The following is a 19,557-nucleotide window of genomic DNA, read 5'->3' on the forward strand; positions in this document are numbered from 1 at the left end:
GACAAAGTATTTTCTAAAATTGCTTTACCATTTTACATTTACACCAGGAGCATATGAGTAACCCAGTGTTTCAGCATTTGGTGTTGTCATCACTTTTTGTTTTAGCCCTCATGTTAGGTATGGTGATGTCTCTTTGTGGTCTTAATATGAATTTCCCTAATGGCTAATGATGGTGAACACCTTTTCATGTGCTTGGCATCTGTATATCTGTTTTGGTGAAATGCCTGTTTGTGTCTTTTAGTCATTTTTGAATTGTTTTATTTTTCACTCCTAGGTTTTGAAAGAGTATTTTCTGTATTCTAGATGATAGTAGTCCTTTGTTATGTGGTTTGCAAATATTTTTCCAGGTGCGTAGCTTATCTTTTTTTCCTTTTTTTTTTAAGGGTTTTTGTTTGTTTATTTGTTTTGAGAGAGACAGAGAGAGTGTGTGTGTGTGCAAGCAGGGGAGGAACAGAGAGAGGGGAGACACAGAATCCTAAGCAGGCTCAGCACTATCAGTGCAGAGCCCCACGTGGGGCTTGATCCTGCAAACCATGAGATCATGACCTGAGCCAATGTCAAGAGTCAGACACTTAACCGACTGAGCCACTCAGGCACCCCTTTAAGAGGGTCTTTTGGAGAGCAAAAGTTGTCAATTTTGATAAGGTCTGCTTTACCAGTTTTTCCTTTTATGGATCTTGCTTTGCTGTCAAATCTAAGGATTCTTTGCCTAGCCCAGATCCTGAAGACTTTTTTCCTATGTTTTTGCATAAATTTTTCATGATTTTATGTTTTACACATAAGTCTGTGATACATTTTGAGTTAACTTTTCATGTATATTGTATGCTTTAGCTAGGTGTTCTTTCTTAGTTTGTTTTGGCTTATGGATGTCCATTTACTTTAGCACCATTTGCTGAAAAGTCTGTGTTTCCTCCATTAAATTGCCGTTGTGCCTCTGTCAAAAATCTATTGAGTGTATTTGTGTATATCTTACCTCTGGGTTTTCTCTTCTATTCCATTGATCTATGTATCTATCCCTCTGCCAATATTACACTACCTTGATTATTGTCATTTTATAGGATGTGTTTTCTTTTTTATTTTAGAGAGTGTATGAGCAGGGTGGAGAGCAGATGGAGAGAGAGTGAATCTTAAGCAGGCTCCGTGCTCAGTGTGGAGCCCAACATGGGGCTTGATCCTATGACCTGGGATCATGACCTGAGCCGAAATCAAGAATCAGAAGCTTAACCAGCTGAGCCACCCAGGTGCCTCTATAGGATGTCTCATGAAAAATATTTTTATAATGATGTAAAAGTAATATAGCATGTGCTACTTTAAAACGATTTGTTTTGAATCCTTTTACTAAGGACCATATCTCTATGTTAATTTAATTCCACAGATAATATGTTAGCCTAAAATTTCCTGTAGTCATTTCAAGTAATGCTAGAACTCAGATGATATTAGAAAGAAAGACTGTGTGATCAAACAAGCCTGTAAATCATGGCATATTTCACATCACTTTTTTAAAATATAATTTATTGTCAGATTGACTTATATACAACACCCAATGCTCATCCCAACAAGTGCCCTCCTCAATGCCTATCACCCATTTTCCCTCTCCCCCCACCCCTGTCCATCCTCAGTTTGTTCCCTGTATTTAAGAGTTTCTTGTAGTTTGCCTCCCTCCCTCTCTGTTTGTAACTATTTTTTTCTCCTTCCCTTCCCCCATGGTCTTCTGTTAAGTTTCTCAAGGTCTTTTTGAAGCAATAAGTTCATTTTATTTCATCAGGGCTGTAATAAATATTGTAGTAAAGCAGCTTTTTAAAACTTCAACTCATCATGTGCCAAACTTACTTGACCATAAGTCCCTTCTTATAATGCCTATTAATATCTTTTGCATGTGAACTATTTTTGTAAACACTGCTCTAGCTGAAAGAAATAATCTCAGGGGTGGAAATTCTAAAACATTATAGCTTGAGGCCCACTAAGTTTATGAGAGAGCAAGTTGCTTTCTCGGTAAACCAGTCACATTCTTCTTCTACATATGGGACCCTTGTCCTTTTAAAAAAGGGAAATCCCTCTATGTAATGATCTTCCTTCACAGTCCTTTCTTACTCTTCCCTATACCCCACTTCTTAGTTCAACTTAATGAGATATTGAAAACAAAAAACAAGAAAACAGGTTTGTGGGATTTTAGAAGCATGGTAATAAAATAAATGGCTTTATCACTGATATATCTAGTCCATAAATCAAGCTTTCAGAATTAGAGGGTTTTTTTTTGAGGTAAATGGTATAACAAATAGAAGAATAAAGATGGTCAAGTGGACCATGGTGCCATTACTTTGTTCTCTACTTCTAATGCTTTTTTACTTATTCTCAAAGGAAATGTTAGAAATTAAACTTATATTTTTATGTAGTTTTTCTTATCATATTGGACTGAATTGCCTTCTGAAATTACATAATGCAATTACCTCCAAAATGAGAAATTATAGCAAATATACATAAAGGAAAAAGAAAATATGGCTTCCTAAACTAACATGTTAGAAGCCTCATTAATACTTTTCTGTAGCTTTCTGTATGCTGAAATGTACATGTTTATATATGGTTCTTTTTTTCATGGTTGTTTGTGGATATTTATATATTTAAAAAGGATCACTATATGGACATCAAACTGTGACTTTTCCTATAAAATACATCATGGACATCTTTCCAGGTACATATAAATCTAACTTACTCATTTTAGTGTTAGTAGCTACAGAATACTACGTATGTAGAAGTATTATATGTTCATATTGTTTATTGATGAATGTTTATATTGTTTCCACTTCCTTGTTGCGTTAGACAATTGTCAATAAATACCTTTATACATAAATACTTGCATATATATGTTTTTATTTCTGTAAGATAGATTCTTACATCAGGTAGTATGTGTATTTTTTTTTATTACAATAGCTAGTAACATTACTTTCCAGATATAGTACATTCAGTCCATCAACACTGTTTGAGTTGCCCATTTTCATTTTCCCACAATTTAACAGCATTTGGTGCTCTTTGTCAGTCTTTCTGATGAAAAATATGTCATTGCTTTAATTTGAATTTATTTAAATATTGGGTAGATTGAGCATGATATCATCTGCTTACGAGCCATATGAATTTTCTGTAAATTACCTATTGATAGTCTGCGCAATTTCTATTGTATTTTTTTCTTTCATTAATTTGTAGAAGTTTTTTGTGTTTATGACTATTATCTTTATTATATGTGTTGTAAAAATAATTTTTCAGTCTGTCTTGTTTTTTAATATATCCTTTGTAATAGATTTTATTTTTACTTTTATGGAATGAAATATAATCTACATAGAGTGTTTCCTACATATACCCCAAGATTATTCACATTTTCCTAAATATCTTCTAATATTTTTTGTATTTTAAAGCCTTTTTAAGCTAAATTTCCCCCCAAATTTTTCTATTGAAGGTTTATAAAACTACAGGAAAGCTAAAATAATAGTGCAATGACTATCCATCACATCCTAGGTTGACTTAGTTGTTAACATCCTGCCACATCTTTATTAATTTTATATGGAGTTATTTTTATTTTATTACTCCTACTTTATTAGGAGTTACATTTCACTCCTAAATACTTCATGCATAATCTAAAAATAAGGAGATTGTCTTAATTATAAGAGCACTATATTAGAAAATTAAAAATAATTCCATAAGTTCCCAAATTATCTCAAAACTGGCTTATGAAATGTTTTTCCAAACAAGGATCTGATCGAGGCTCTCATCTCATCTCATTCTTTTAGACACTACCATTTTTAGAATCTAGGCTTAGCAGAATGTCCAACTTTCAAAATTTGTCTATTTCCTCATGAATAAATGCAGGAGAAGCAGTTTTGGTAAAAAATAAATAGAATGATGATATGTACTTACTATAGCAGAAGATACACTGTGTAGAATATAAAGTATTAAATATAATTATATAAGTAAAATAAGTTGTCCTAGTATTGGTACTGCTAAATTTGTTCACTGATTAAGGTAGTGACTACTAGACCTTTCCATGGTATATATAATAATTTTTAACTTTCTGATTAGTATGCAATGAATGGGATGGATAAATTCTTTTGAATAGTTAAGAAAATGCGACAAGGTTCTCATGTATTATGTAAAATTAATACATGTTAACATATATGTTTGCTTCATATTTTTATAGTAAATATATGAAACATTAACTACGAATGTCAAAGACCCATTGTTTCTCAAACCTTTTCCTGAGGCAGCCCTATTATAGATTTATCTATTTATTTATTTATGTATGTATGTATGTATGTATGTTTATTCATTTTTGAGAGAGGATGAGTGGAGGAGGTGCAAAGAGAGACAGAGGATCCAGAGCAGGCTCCATGCTGACAGCAGTGAGCCCCATGTGGGTCTCCAACCCACCAACTGCAAAATAATGACCAGAGCCAAAGTCAGATGCTCAACGGACTGAGCCACCCAGGTACCCCTATAGATTTAGTGTGTATAATTCTAGCCCATATACAGGTATCTATCACTTTTCCAGATCTAATTTATTCCCTAAATGTGTTGGATGGCTAATTTTTATTTTTTCAAACTATTTTATTTTAGAGAGCACATGAGGAAGGGGGAGAGAGAGAGAGAGGGAGAATCTTAAACAGGCTCCATGCTCAGTGCAGAGCCCAAAGTGGGGCTCAATCCACAACCCTGGGATCATGACCTGAGCCAAAAGTAAGAATCAGATGTTTGGGGCGCCTGGGTGGCTCAGATGGTTAAGCCTCTGACTTCAGCTCAGGTCGTGGTCTCACAGTATGTGGGTTTGAGCCCTGCATTGGGCTCTGTGCTAATAGCTCAGAGCCTGAATGCTGCTTTGGGTTCTGTGTCTCCCTCTCTCTCTTCCCTTCCCTGCTCACACTTTGTCTCTCTCTCAAAATAAATAAACACTTTTAAAAAAGAGAGAGAGAGATGCTCAACTGAGCCACCTAGGTGCCTCTGGATGGGTAATTTTGAAGTGGTAGGAGCCATTTCTTAGTACTGTGTATTTATCTCATTCCCAAACTCCACTTTTCTTAATGCAACTAAGATACTCTTTATCATCTATAAAATAATCCACTAAAAACTTCTCATGAACATAAAGCATTTAAACACGTGATTCTTTTTTTTTTTTTTTTTAACATTTATTTCTTATTGAGAGACAGAGACAGAGCATGAGCATGGGAGGGGCAGAGAGAGGAGGAGACACAGAATCTGAAGCAGCCTCCAGGCTCTGAGCTGTTAGCACAGAGCCCAATGCAGGGCTCGAACTCACAAACTGAGATCATGACAAAAGCCGAAGTCGGACGCTTGACCAACTGAGCCACCCAGGTGCCCCTAAACATATAATTCTTTAACAAAAGAAATTCAATCATGTTTTTCTTTTATAACACAAGGGGCATGTTCTCTAATGAAACCCAACAAAGATATAATGTAAAAAATACTCTAAATTAAATGTTGGTAGTGCTCCTGAACACATAGTGGAAGTGAATTGAAACCTATAAAGGGCTACATGCTTGGAGAAATGATAGTGATAGTGAACAAGTTTAAACAGAAATAGAAGTCTGAAACAAACAAAATCAATTAGGTTGGCCGAGATGTGACCACAATACTCTCCATCCTATCACCCAGACTTGCTTCAATTTAAACTTTTTACATAGTATGAGAATTAAGATTAATTATTGAGAGGTTTTTTATTCAGATGGTGCATGTGGGGTAAAAAATTTTAAACACTGAATATTTGGATAATACATGTTCAAATCATGAGAGATAATGTATGTGTACCTATCAACATGTTATTTTGCATAGTTTATAATTTCCTCAAATGATACTACCTTTCCATAAATTTCCTTATTTATTTTTGAGACCTATTCAGGCTGAGATATACAAATAAACTTTATTTTTGTGTCTGGACTAATATTCCATTACATATGTGTTACAGTTTATCTGTTTCTCCTGTCAAAGTTTTTAATCCACAGCAGAGTTATAGCTAGTTTAAGTAGAAAGGGGTTTATTAAAGGATAGTTTTCAGAATCTCAGGTGTGAAGGTGAGGGCAAAGGATCAAGGACAGTAAAACCAAGAGAAATCTTGGAACATATCATTGGGCTAGTGGAAAAACCATTGTCTCTACCCCTGCCACTCAGTCCCCATGATTCTGAGAACTGGCTCTACCAGGGTTTCAGCCAATGAGAATCAGAGACTGTTGCCACTGTGTTGATAGGTGTAATCTCCCTACGTGTGACTCACAGTGCACACTAGTTTCCTGTTTTGGGTAGTTGAATCTGGTTAAAAAGAGATCATGTATGGAATTCTTACCACAAGATATCCTGGAATGTATAATGGTTATCATTTATAGAATGTTTATAGTGCCAGACAATATTCCTTAGAACATGTCTACTTACCATTTGTATATAAACTTACTGAATCCTCACACCACCTGTATGTAGAAATTGTTATCTCCATTTTAGGTGAGGAAAGTGAGGCACAAGGAAATAAAATAACTTGGCCAAGTTTGCAAAGCTACAGTGGCAGAGCCATGATTCAGACCAAACTGTGGAGATACTTATGAAAATGATAGCAACTCTGTTTTCGTAATGAAGCACAATATTGCTGGCAATACTTTTCCACATATAGTACTGTCTTACTGGATCTGAGAAAATAGAAGTTTTTATAGTTCAACTTGGAGTAGTCTGCTTCAAGTCTGTACACTTAACCACTTTTCTGTACTGCCTCTTTACTGTGTGCAGCTAATTAATAGGTTGGATCCTTGGCAACTGTTTTTATTGCCTGGTGCCCACTTAAATTTATTCAGTGAATTCACTGAGGTTGGTTCTTCCAACAGATGAAACATGGGAACTCATTGGTTTCAGTCATTCTTAGGCAATCCAGTATATGAAGACTTCAAAACTTTATCTTTTGAGGCTTCTCCTTAATTATATTTCAGTCTGTTGCAGTCTCCATCAGGGAAGGAGAGTGATAGAAATAACTTGTCTTTACCATGGTAGTACTTTTACTCATCACTTAGTTGGCTAACTAGTTGTTTTTTTTTTTAGGTTTTTGTTTAAATTCCAGTTGGTTAGCATACAGTGGAGTATTAGTTTCAGGTGTACACTTTCGTGATTCAACATTTATATACAACATGTGATGCTTATCATCAAGTGCACTCCTTAATCCCCACCACCTATTTAGCCCATTACCCCCTCCACCTCCCCTCTGGCAACCATCAGTTTGTTCTCTATAGTTACTAAAAGTTGGTTTCTTGGTTTTCCTCTCTTTTTCCCCCATGACTGTTTATTTTGTTTCTTAAATTCCACATATGAGTGTAATCATATGGTTTTTGCCCTTCTCTGACTGACTTATTTCGCTTAGCATAACACTCTCTAGATCTATCATGTTGCAAATGGTGTTAATTTCTGATCTCTTCAAGATTAGACCTAAAATAAGCAAAAGGGTTCAGGTAATTTCTTACTTGACTGAAACTGTGATTCAACATTGTGATTATCTGCAATTGGCAGATATTTATAGATGACTACCTAATGGAATGCTTTTGTGCATTCGTTGGAGAACAGCCAGCAGTTGGGAACTTGCAGTTCCTTTTAAAAATTGTTTTATTATTTTTTATTTTAGAGATGGGGGGCAGAGGGAGAGAATCTCATGTAGGTTCCATGCTCAGTACAGAGCCCGACACGGGGCTTGATCCCACAACCCCAGGACCACAACCCGAAGTCAAGGGTAGGACGCTCAACCACTGAGTCACCCAGGTGCCCCTACAGTTCCTTTGATTCAGACAAATGTATCTCCAGCCCTTAGGATTTTAATAATACTTCTAGATTCTCTATGCTAAAGTTTATTCAATTCTCTAAGTGGCTTTCCTTTATTAGACCTAGGGCCACATCTGGTCCTTGGGAAACATTCATGCATTCTTATTCTGGATACACTCTGAGATTGTTGGCTGATGGAAAAGCAGCACTAGTCAACCCTTCCCTTGGGATTTAGATTTCTCCAGGAAGTCAAACAACATTCCACTTTGGTCTCAGGTTGTAGTGAGCTAAAATCAAGAGTCAGACACTCAACTGACTGAGCCACCTAGACACCCCCATAGGTTGAAGTCGTAATCCCAGTCACCTTAGAATATGACTTTATTTGGAAATAGGGTCATTGCAGACATAATTAGTTAAGATGAGATCATACTGGATTAGGGTAGGCCCCTAATTCAATGTGACTGGTATTGTTATAAGAATAGATTAAGACATTTAAGATACAAAACAGATGAACATAAGGGAAGGGAAGCAAGAATAATATAAAAACCGGGAAGGGGACAAAACATAAGAGACAAATATAGAGAAAGAGGGTTGCTGGAGGGGTTGTGGGAAGGGGAATGGGGTAAATGGGTGAGGGGCATTAAGGAATCTACTCCTGAAATCATTGTTGCACTATATGCTAACTTGGATATAAATTTTAAAAAAATAATAAATTATTTTAAAAAAGAAAAAGGAAAAGAAAAAATAATAGATTAGGACAGGGGCATCTGGCTGGCTCAGTCAGTAAAGCATACAACTCTTGATCTCGGGGTCATGAGTTCAGACCCCACATTGAGTGCAGAGCTTACTTAAAAAAAAAACAAAAAACATAGATTAGGACACACATGTACAGTGGGAAGATGATGTGAACACACAGGAAGAAAATAGCCATCTACAAGCCAAGGAGCATGAACTGGGACTGATCCTTCCCTCATGGCCCTCAAAAGGAACCAGCCTTGCCAACATCTTGATATCAGACTTGTAGCCTCCAGAATTATGAGACAATGATTTATGTTGTTTAAGCCACACAGTTTGTGGTGCCTTGTTATGGCACTCCTGGAAAACTAATATAGCATATTACTCCTCAATAAAATTGATTTGGAAAAATTAAAAACACTCTATGGAAACTAAAAAGAAAAAGTTATGATCATAAAGATCAGGATATTGTTATATTTAGGATAAAGGGTTGGAATAGTGATTGCAAGGCATTGTTGAAGGGCTTTTGGGGAATTGGCAATGTTCTGTATCTTAACCAGGATACTGCTTACATGGATGTTTAATAATAATTTGTTATGTTATACTCTTATACTGATAGTGGGAATGCAAACTAGTGCAGCCACTCTGGAAAACAGTATGGAGGTTCCTCAAAAAGTTAAAAATAAACCTACTCTATTGTCGTAGACTCTGGGTCTAAAGTCTAGCAAAACAGCGGGACGCAGGATTGAAAGCAAGAGACGGCTAATGTCTGGGAAAAGACATGAACCCCGAATAAGGGTCCTTACCCCATTTTTATTAGGATCAGAAGGCTTACAAACATGGTGATGGACGTGTACAAAAGGCAATGAATCTGTGAACATTTACCTGTGGACATGAGGAAAAAGGAGTCTTGAAGATACCCGTGGTTAGGGGTTTAGGTTAATACAAAACAAAATCCAGGTGCTGGGCAGTCAGGAGAAAGGTTGTTTACAGCGGACATGAGGCAGCACCTTGGTTTATCTTGGCTAGCCTGGGGATGAGACAGATAGGGGGAATAACCTCAGGGTTGACAAGGCACCTTTTCTTTTGTTAACCATCTCCACTCCGGCTGCTTTGCCTGCTGCGCAGCGGTCCATAGTCCAATTCACCAATTTACCTAACTTGGCTCTATTCTCCCGTGAAAGCAGCTTTTCTGCTATAGTACTAAATTGGGGGTGCTTCCATCCTGAATATCTAATCTTGTTTATTTCATATACCTATGTGTTGGGCACCTTTGCAACATTTCTATTTCAGGCCTTTGCCTCTCCCTATTTTGGGGGCTCTGCACCCCCCTCTCTATTTTGGGGTGCATCTGCACCTCCCTAATCCTGGCACCTTTGTGCCTCCCTATTCTTGGGGTGCCAATCTGATTTACCCAAACTCGGGTGTGAGCATTTTATGACTTTGTATTTCTTTATGCCTTGTTAACTCATTGGTGTAAGCCCCGGGGGATTCCTAAGCTTATCCCCCACGCTCTATGATCCGGCCATTGCATTACTAAGTATTTACCCAAAGAATACAAAAATACTGATTTGAACGGACACATGCACCTCAACGTTTATAGCGGCATTACCAACAATAGCCAAACTATGGAAAGAGCTCAAATGTCCACTGAGTGATGAATGAATGTATGTATATATACATACATTCAGAATATTACTCAGCCATAAAAAGAATGAAATGTTCCATTTGCAATGGCATGAATGGAGCTAGAGTGTATTATGCTAAGTGAAATAAGTCAGAGAAAGACAAATACCACATGGTTTCACTCATATGTAAAATTTAAGAAATGAAACAGATGAATAGAGGGGAAAAAAGAGAGATAAGCAACCATAAAACAGACTCTTAACTATAGAGAACAAACTTAGGGTTGCTGGAGGGGAGGTGGGGGGGGGATGGATTAAATGGGTGATGGGTATTAAGGAGGGCAGTTGTTGCGATAAGCACTGGGTGTTGTATAGAAGTGATTTATCACTGAATTCTACTTCTGAAGCTAATATTACACTATATGTTAACTAACTGTAATTGAAAAACTTGAAAAAAAGTCATACATTTATGTTTTATGCATTTTTGATAGTTTGTTATATTTCACAAGATAACTGGTAGAAAAAAAAGAACCAAAAACCCCACAGGGTAGTAAGGCTAGAGTTGGGCTGGCAGGAAGGCAGCAACTTATATAACAAAATGGGAGTGGAATGGGAGAGTTTTTTAAAGTATGGTATAGGCATTAAAAGGGCAATGAAAGTTATGCCTATGGCTCTAAATTTATGATTCTGAGCCATTTCACAATGTATGAAAAGAGTTAAATGAGAAAGAAATGAAAAATGAAACTGTGTGTCAAATAGTTTTGGTAAGACCAGAATTCTGAAGGACTGAATACATAAACAAATAACTATAAGAAAGCAGGTGAGGTAAAGAATAAAAATGCAAGTAAAAAGGAAAATAATCATGAAAACAAAGTGCAAAGAAAGTGGGGATATTTGGTATCCAGAATATAATCCCCTAAATTTCAATAAAAAGAAAGACCTGATGTATAAGAAATATATTGAAGTGCCATCTAGGTATCTGAGAAGTTATAGCAACTACCACTCAAAAGACTGGGACTTTTAAGACAATAACATTGGAAAACATTTCAGAGGTGTTATCTTCTAAACAACTGTTATGTGACTTTGTACCATTCACACATGTGTCAGTCACTTATCTGAACATCTTAACATTTCTTTCTCTACAATCCAAGGCTTTTCTTTCTGCTCCAGCTTGAAAATGAAATCTGGATTGGTGAGTTGATAGTCTATTCATTAACATATATTGGGGTGCCTGGCTAGCTCAGTCAGTTTAGCATCCTACTCTTTTTTTTTTTTTCAATATATGAAATTTATTGTCCAATTGGTTTCCATACAACACCCAGTGTTCATCCCAAAATAGCATCCTACTCTTGATTTTGGCTCAGGTCATGATCTCTCTGTTCATGGGATCGAGCCCCTCCCCCGCAACCCCATTAGGATCTATGAAGGATCCCTATTAGGATTTATGAAGCTAAAGAAGAGATTTCAGATTTCTTTTCTTTAATTTTTTTAATGTTTATTTATTTTTGAGAGAGAGAGGGAGACAGAGTGAGCAGGGGAAGGGCAGAGAGAGGGAGACACAGAAACCAAAACAAGCTCCAGGCTCTGAGCTGTCAGCACAGAGACTGACATGGGGCTCGAACTTATGAACTGCAGGATCGTGACCTGAGCTGAAACCAAGAGTCGGACACTTAACTGACTGAGCCACCCAGGCACCCTGAGATTTCAAATTTCTTAAAAAAAAAAAAAAAGTCATGAAGACCAGATTTTAACTTTCCTTCTTATAAAACTAACAAAATAACAAAAAACCAAAAACCTAACTTCCAAAAGAGTACAGAATAAGAAAAAAATCATTTGTAATGGAAATAAGAAAGTGAGGCATCCTTACTTTCATACATCCTATACTTTGAGGACTTTCTTACAAAAATAATACAAATGGGATGAGATAGAAAGGTATCACCAAGATCTAAGTTAGTACTATTCCTGACAGAAAAAATCTGACAAACATTAAACACTTAATAGTACCAATCACTGCTCTAAACAAGTTATATGTAACAACTCATTAATTCTCAAAAAAAAAAAAAAAAACACCATCCAAAAATTTAGACTCATCTTTAGGTGATAAAACTAAGGTAGTGACAGTTTAAGTAACTTGCTCATGGTCACACATAAAGTGATGGAGCCAGGATTGAAACCTTTTTATCTCTAAAGTCTATGCACTTAACCTCTATTATTATCAGAATTAACTAATAGGGACACATAGAAGAATTGTTTTTCTCCTAGGATATGGAAAATGACATAAGTAAAGAAAGGGGAATGTGTAAAGAAAGAACTATTTCATATATTTAAGTATTAACAGATGAAGAAATGTCCTAGAAGACACAGGAAAAAATGGGATCAAGAATGGAAAAGATAATACAATATTTTTGAGAGGAGAAACACTTCATTTTTTGAGACCAAAGTAAAGAAGGCTTAGGAAAGACTAACTATGGGCCACAACTTCAAAATTATGCAAAGCACTTTACTTTGTATCCATGAAAATTGTTTATTTTCCTCTGAGATATTAATTAGCTTTATAAATGGAAGACAACATAAACTATGTAATCAATCTTGCTAATTTTATGTCCTAATTTGTTTTCCCTTTGAAGGTCAGATTCAAATTTAAAGCTCAATTCTAAATTAACTTATTTCTGTATAGTCTAATTGCAATTTTTGCATGGTCTTACTAATTTATATTTTTTCCTGACATATTTGTATCCATTTAGTTTCTCATCTTATTGTTGAGATTATTGTGACCTACTTTATCTGCAGTGCAGAATAAAAAAGTAAAAGAAACACATTATTTAAAACTCATTTGAGACTTGATCATTTCTTCCTGGGAGAGAAGTAGAATCTTGAAATGGCCAACCTGGGTGAAAAAGAAGCCATGAACTATCAGGCTTACTTAGTAGCTCCAGACAAGTCACACTAGAAATCTCCAGGTAAATAAGGTCAATCACCTTATGGGGGAACAATCTTAAGATTTTATGATCCATCAAAAGCCAAGAATAACCTCACTGTTTGGAAGCACCAATATATGGCCTATGGAGCTTCAATTTGAATTTTAAAAATTATTTTAAGATTAGAAGTATAACTCACAAGATATTTTTAAAGACTGCACCATACTTAAAAAAAAAATCCATCTATCAAATCTCAAAATCACAGAAAAGTTGCAAATATAGTGCAAAGAGCTTTTTTTCCCTGAACCATTTGAGACTAAATTGCTGACCTAATGCCACATCACCCCTGAAGATGTCCCTACATAACCACAATATATTATCAAAATCAAGAAATTAATATTAATACATTACTACCATCTATATTAGATTCCATCCAAGTTTCACCAGGTATGCCAATAATGTCATTTGCACTAAAGGATTCAGTTCAGAATCACACATTGTGTTGAAATGTCATGTCTCTTTAATCTTCTTTAGTCTGAAAGTTTCTCAGTCTTGCCCTTTTATAATCTTGACACTTTTGATGACTGACTATAAGTCCGTCTTTGGAGAATGTCTCCAATTTTATTTTCTTTTTTTTTTTTTAATGTTTATTTTTGAGAGAGAGAGAGAGAACACGAGGGGGGAAGGGGCAAAGAGAGAGACACACACACAGAATCTGAAGCAGTCTCCAGGCTCTGAACTGTTCAGCATAGAGCCTGACGTGGGGCTCGAAACCATGAACAGTGAGATCATGACCTGAGCTGAAGCTGGATGCTTAACCGACTGAGCCACCTAGGTGCCCCAGGTATGTCCTGTTAAATTAAAGTTTTAGCAAAGGCACCAAAATAGAATATATACCTTCCAAAAGAGGAGGAAATAAAGGGAGAGGGGAACAATCAAAAGAAGGAATAAAGGGGGAAAATGGAAACATTAAAGGGTTACATATGACATATATAGTGATGTGATAAAATGGTAGAAATAAATACAAATATGTCAGTAAATGTCTGATTGGATAAATAAAATCTAATTATATGCTATTGTCAAGAGACACGTTAAGAGAATCACACAGAAAGGCTGAAAATGAGGGAACTCCTGAAAAAACATCAGTCAAAATACTAATGAAAAGAAAGTTGATGTAGGGGCACCTACGTTAAATATATATAAAAGAAAGTTGATGTAGCTATGTTAATATTGGATAAAATAGACTTAAATAGTAGCATTATTATAAAAAGATCAGTACATAATGATGAAATGATTACATCTCCAAGAATATATAAATTCTAAACTTATGTTACCAAATATACACATTTAAACGAAAATTAGTAAAACTACAAGGAAAAAATAAAATCAAAACCATAGTAGGAGATTTTGCATATTTCTTTTACTAATTGATTTATGAGAGACAAAAATCAGTAAGATTATAGAGGATTTAGACCAAAAACTTATAAGCTTTATCTAATGGATACATTTTTTTTTCAACGTTTATTTATTTTGGGGACAGAGAGAGACAGAGCATGAACGGGGGAGGGGCAGAGAGAGAGGGAGACACAGAATCGGAAACAGGCTCCAGGCTCTGAGCCATCATCAGCCCAGAGCCCGACGCGGGGCTCAAACTCCCAGACCGTGAGATCCTGACCTGGCTGAAGTCGGACGCTTAACCTACTGCGCCACCCAGGCGCCCCTAATGGATACATTTTTAAAAATACTATATATACACAATAACTGCAGAAGACAAATTATTTTTAAAGATATATTGAATATTCAGAAAAAACAGACATATATTAGGCCACAAAGCAAATCTGAAAAAATTTCAATGGACTAATTTTATTTTTTTTTAACTTTAGAGAAAGAGTATGAGTGGGGGAGAGGGGCAGAGGAAGAGAGAGAGTGTTAAGCAGGCTCCACGCTCAGTGTGGAGGCCGAAGCAGGGCTCAGTCCCATGACCCTGGGATCATGCCCTGAGCCTAAATCAAGAGTTGGATGCTCAACCCACTGAGCCACCCAGACACCCTTCAACAGACTCATTTCATATAGACCAACTTCAGTGCTCACAAAAGTTATGTTAGATAATAAGCCATCAAAGAATAATTAGAAAAAAATCCATATGCTTAAGAAATATCCTTCCAAATTATTTATGGGTGAAAAAATCATATCATAAATTTAAAAAGAAGAATTTAAAAGTGCATGATGAGACTACTACATACCAAAATTTGTAGGATGCAGCCAAAGTAGTACATAAAGGAAAAGTTACAACCTTAAGAATTTATGTTAGAAGTATAAAGATTAATTACCTAAGTATCCAACTTAAAATGTGAGAAAAATTTGTAGAATAAACTGAAAGAAAGCAAAGAAATAAGAATAAGAAATAAAGCGAACAGTAAAAGAGCTATATAATGAAGAGGATTAATAAGGTCCCAAATAGGTCTTTGTATTATCATACACCAAAAATTATTATAACACTATGTTAATTAAGAGCATATATATAGTGCTGGGAATAATAAATTGACCACAGAATTGAATAAAAAGTGCCCCCAACAGACCAGTTTATTACTGTCAGTAAGAGGGGAAAGGATAGCCTTTTCATAATGTAAGACAATTGGTACACATACACATACACATACACATACACACACACGTTGTACCCCTTCTTTATCTTACAGAAAGAGTTTGATTCCAAGAGCTTTTATCTTTGTATTATTATTTATTTATTTTTATTTTTTAGCATGGAAGTGCATGGGAGAAGGGCAGAGAGAGAGAGAGAGAATCTTAAACAAGCTCCATGCTATCTGACACGGGGCTTTATCTCACTACCCTGAAATCATGACCTGAACCAAAATCAAGAGTTGGACACTCAACTGAGCAACCCAGGCGCCCCCATTCTAAGAGATTTTACAACAAAAAAAAATTGTGTAAGGCAAAACTATAAAGCTTTAGGAAGATAATGTAGAAAACTGAAATTATGACCTTGGTATAGAGGATAATTTTTTTTCTTTAATGTTTGTTTAGTTTTGAGAGATAAGACAGAGCGTGAGCGGTGGAGGGGCAGAGAGAGAGGGAGACACAGAATCTGAAGCAAGCTCCAGGCTCTGAGCTGTCAGCACAGAGCCCAACGTAGGGCTTGAACCCATGAACTGCAAGATCATGACCTGAGGCAAAGTCCCACACTTAACCGACTGAGCCACCCAGGGGCCCCTAGAGCAGAGCTTCTTAAACAAAACATAAAAAATTACAAGACATAAAGAAAAATTAAATTGGACATTAAAACAGAGTAGTTTTAATTTTTTTTGTTTTTGTTTTTGAGAGAGAGAGAGAATGCATGCACAAGAGCAGGACAGGGGCAGAGGGAGAGAGAATCTCAAGCAGGCTCCATGCCCAGCATGGAGCTGGATATGGGGCTTGATCTCACAACCATGGGATCATGACCTGAGCCAAAGTCAAGAGTCAGCCACTTACCTGAGTGAGCCACCCAGGTGACCCAAAACAGACTGCTTCTATTTATTAAAAGATCACTAAATAATGAAAAAACAAGCTATAAACTAGATGTTTGGCACATATGAAATATAAACATCCCCAGGGCACCTGGGCTGCTTAGTCGGTAAAGTGTCCAACTTCAGCTCAGGTCATGATCTCATGGTTTGTGAGTTTGAGCGCCACCTTAGGCTCTGTGCTGACAACTCAGAGCCTGGAGCCTGCTTCAGATTCTGTCTCCCTCTCTCTGCCCTTCCCCTACTCATGCTCTGTCTCTCAAAAATAAATAAATGTTTAAAAAAATTAAGAAACATAAATATCCCAAATAATTTAAAAAATTAAAAAAAAAATTTTAATGTTTATTTATTTTTGAGACAGAGACAGAGCATGAGCAGGGGAGGGACAGAGAGGGAGACACAGAATCTGAAGCAGGCTCAGGCTCTGAGCTGTCATCACAGAGCCCAATGCAGGGCTCAAACTCATGAACTGTGAGATCATGACCTGAGCTGAAGTCAGCCGCTCAACCAACTGAGCCACCCAGGTGCCCCTAAAAAAATTTTTTTAATGTTTATTTATTTTTGAGAGACAGAGTGTGAGAGGCTTTTTGGAAAATTTCCCTTGGAAAATATTGCATATTTCCTAGTAAAGTTGAAGATATTTGCATGCTCCAAATATCCTATGTTCAGTAATACCATATTCCTAATAGATATCCTAGAACAGTGGTTGGCAAATTATAGCTCATAAGCTAATCCTACTACTGCCTGTCTTTGTAAATAAAGTTTTATTGGAATACAGCCACACCCATTCTCTTGCCTACTGTCCGTGGCTGCTTTCATGCTACAATGGCAAAATTGAGTGGCTGTGACAGAGACCATATGACCTACAAAGCCTAATATATTTCCTATATTTCCTTTTACAGAAAAAGTTTTCCAGCCTCTGCCCTAGAGAAATCTCTGCATATCCATTAGTAAATATGTACAAGAATGTTTATAGCAGCTGTATAATATCAAATTTTGAAACAACCTACATTTCTATCAATAGAGAATCAGTTAAAAACTGTGATAAAGACATACAACGGACCACCATACAGCAAGGAAAATGAATTATAGCTATATAGCTAAATCTCAGGATCTTATAGTGACAAAAAAAAAGCAAGTCACAGAATGTATAAAAATATTTATACAAAACTCAAAAATATGCATAGCTAAACAACATATTTTGGGGTTGAATAGTTGAAATTATAAAGAAAAGCAACAGAATTTTAACACAAAATTGTAGATAATTGTTGTATTTGAGGAGAAAGGAAAAGGAATAAGATCTTCAAAGTTAACAGTAACATTCTCTTTCTTAAAATAGGTAGTTGGTATACAGTTTTTTGCTGTATTGTGAATCATTATACCTTACATGCATTTCATTAGTGTTCTTTTTGTATCTACTCAATATTTAATAGAAACTACCTTTGAATGCTACAGATCAAAAGAGGGAGGGAAGCGAAATTCTTTTGGTAAGTCATCCTGAAGTGGACTCAATTTTCCCCACTGTACTGTAACTTTTTTTTTTAAACAATATGGAGGGTTGTGGTTTTTTTTTTTTTTAGATTTTATTTTTAAGTAATCTCTATACCTAATGTGGGTCCGAGCTTACAGCCCAAGATGAAGAGTCACATACTCCACCAATTGAGACAGAGAAGCACCCTTGTTTTAAAAAAAATTTTTTATGTGTTTTTATTTATTTATTTTTATTTTTTTAAAAATGTTTTTATTTATTTTTGAGGCAGAGAGAGACAGAGCACAAGCAGGAGAGGGACAGAGAGAGAGGGAGACACAGAATCCCAAGCAGGTTCCAGGCTCTGAGCTGTCAGCACAGGGCCTGACGTGAAATCATGACCTGTCGGATGCCACCAGGCGCCCCTATTTATTTTTGACAGAGATAGAGGGACAGAGAATTCTAAGCAGGCTCTGCACTGACAGCAGTGAGTCTGATGCAGGGCTCGAACTCAGGAACTGTGAGATCATGACCTGAGGCACAGTTGGACACTTAACTGACTGAGCCACCCAAGCACTCCAGCCAAGCACCCTTGTACTGGAACTTTTAAGGCAACTTCTCAAGTAAAATTGTCAAATATGATTCTTGTTAATCAAACACCTGGGCTTTGTTAGCTAATGGTTTCAACATATTCACCAGAGAGAAATGATTCAAATAAATTGTGATAAATCTGAACAATGGAATAGTATCTATCTAGCCATTCACATTTATGACATAAAACATTAATAATATTGACATATGTCACTGATATAATGCTGAGTAAAGCTTTAAGATTAATTTTTGTTAATTTAAAATTTATAATCTTTATAAACTCAAGTTCATCAGGTGTATAACATTCCACTGCATGTTTACCACAAATTACTTAACTTTATTAAGGACATACATTTGAAAATATCACCTTAAAAATTCTAAGAAAGTGGCTAATTCCAGGTCTGTACAATGTGAGTCTGGAATATCTGTGTCAAAAAGTAAGGAAGTGCTCAAAGACAAATGAGGATAGACGAGCCAGCTTGAGAGGCCAAATTTGAGACAATATGAGCAACATAAAGAATGATGATAACGAAGAGCTAAAATACTCTGAATGGAAAAAAAAAATCCATGAATCATAGTGATACTTAAAACAGAAAAAACAGAAGAGGGAGAGGGGGAGGAGGAAGCAAAGCTCTAATACACAAAAGAAGGAATGATAACATGAAAAAATCACCATTGTAGCCCCAAATTTAAGAACTTATTTAGGCAAGGATCATCAATAAATCCTAAAACCATTAGTTAAAAGGCTATGTGTAAAATGGTCTCAAAATATCCCCATCAGATTACTTCTTGACTTACAAAGACAAATTACTTCTTGACTGGCTTCTTGACTTACCAGAAAGAGATCAGGTCCACACACTACTTGAACCAAATGGATCAAATTTAGTATCACCAAAATGGATCAAACTCCA

At 36.0% G+C, this 19,557-nt stretch overlaps 1 long non-coding RNA gene across 1 annotated transcript; it reads left to right on the forward strand.

The window, feature by feature from the left end:
• The first annotated feature begins 1,650 nt into the window (after positions 1-1,650).
• LOC125153636 (uncharacterized) lies at positions 1,651-19,289 on the forward strand. The gene is made up of 3 exons (XR_007147531.1): positions 1,651-2,563; positions 3,918-3,926; positions 19,278-19,289. It is a non-coding gene; the product is annotated as an uncharacterized LOC125153636 (long non-coding RNA).
• Positions 19,290-19,557: the final 268 nt, after the last annotated feature.

The sequence above is a fragment of the Prionailurus viverrinus genome, chromosome E2 (assembly GCF_022837055.1).
Source record: "Prionailurus viverrinus isolate Anna chromosome E2, UM_Priviv_1.0, whole genome shotgun sequence".
NCBI classification, from domain to species: Eukaryota; Metazoa; Chordata; class Mammalia; order Carnivora; family Felidae; genus Prionailurus; species Prionailurus viverrinus.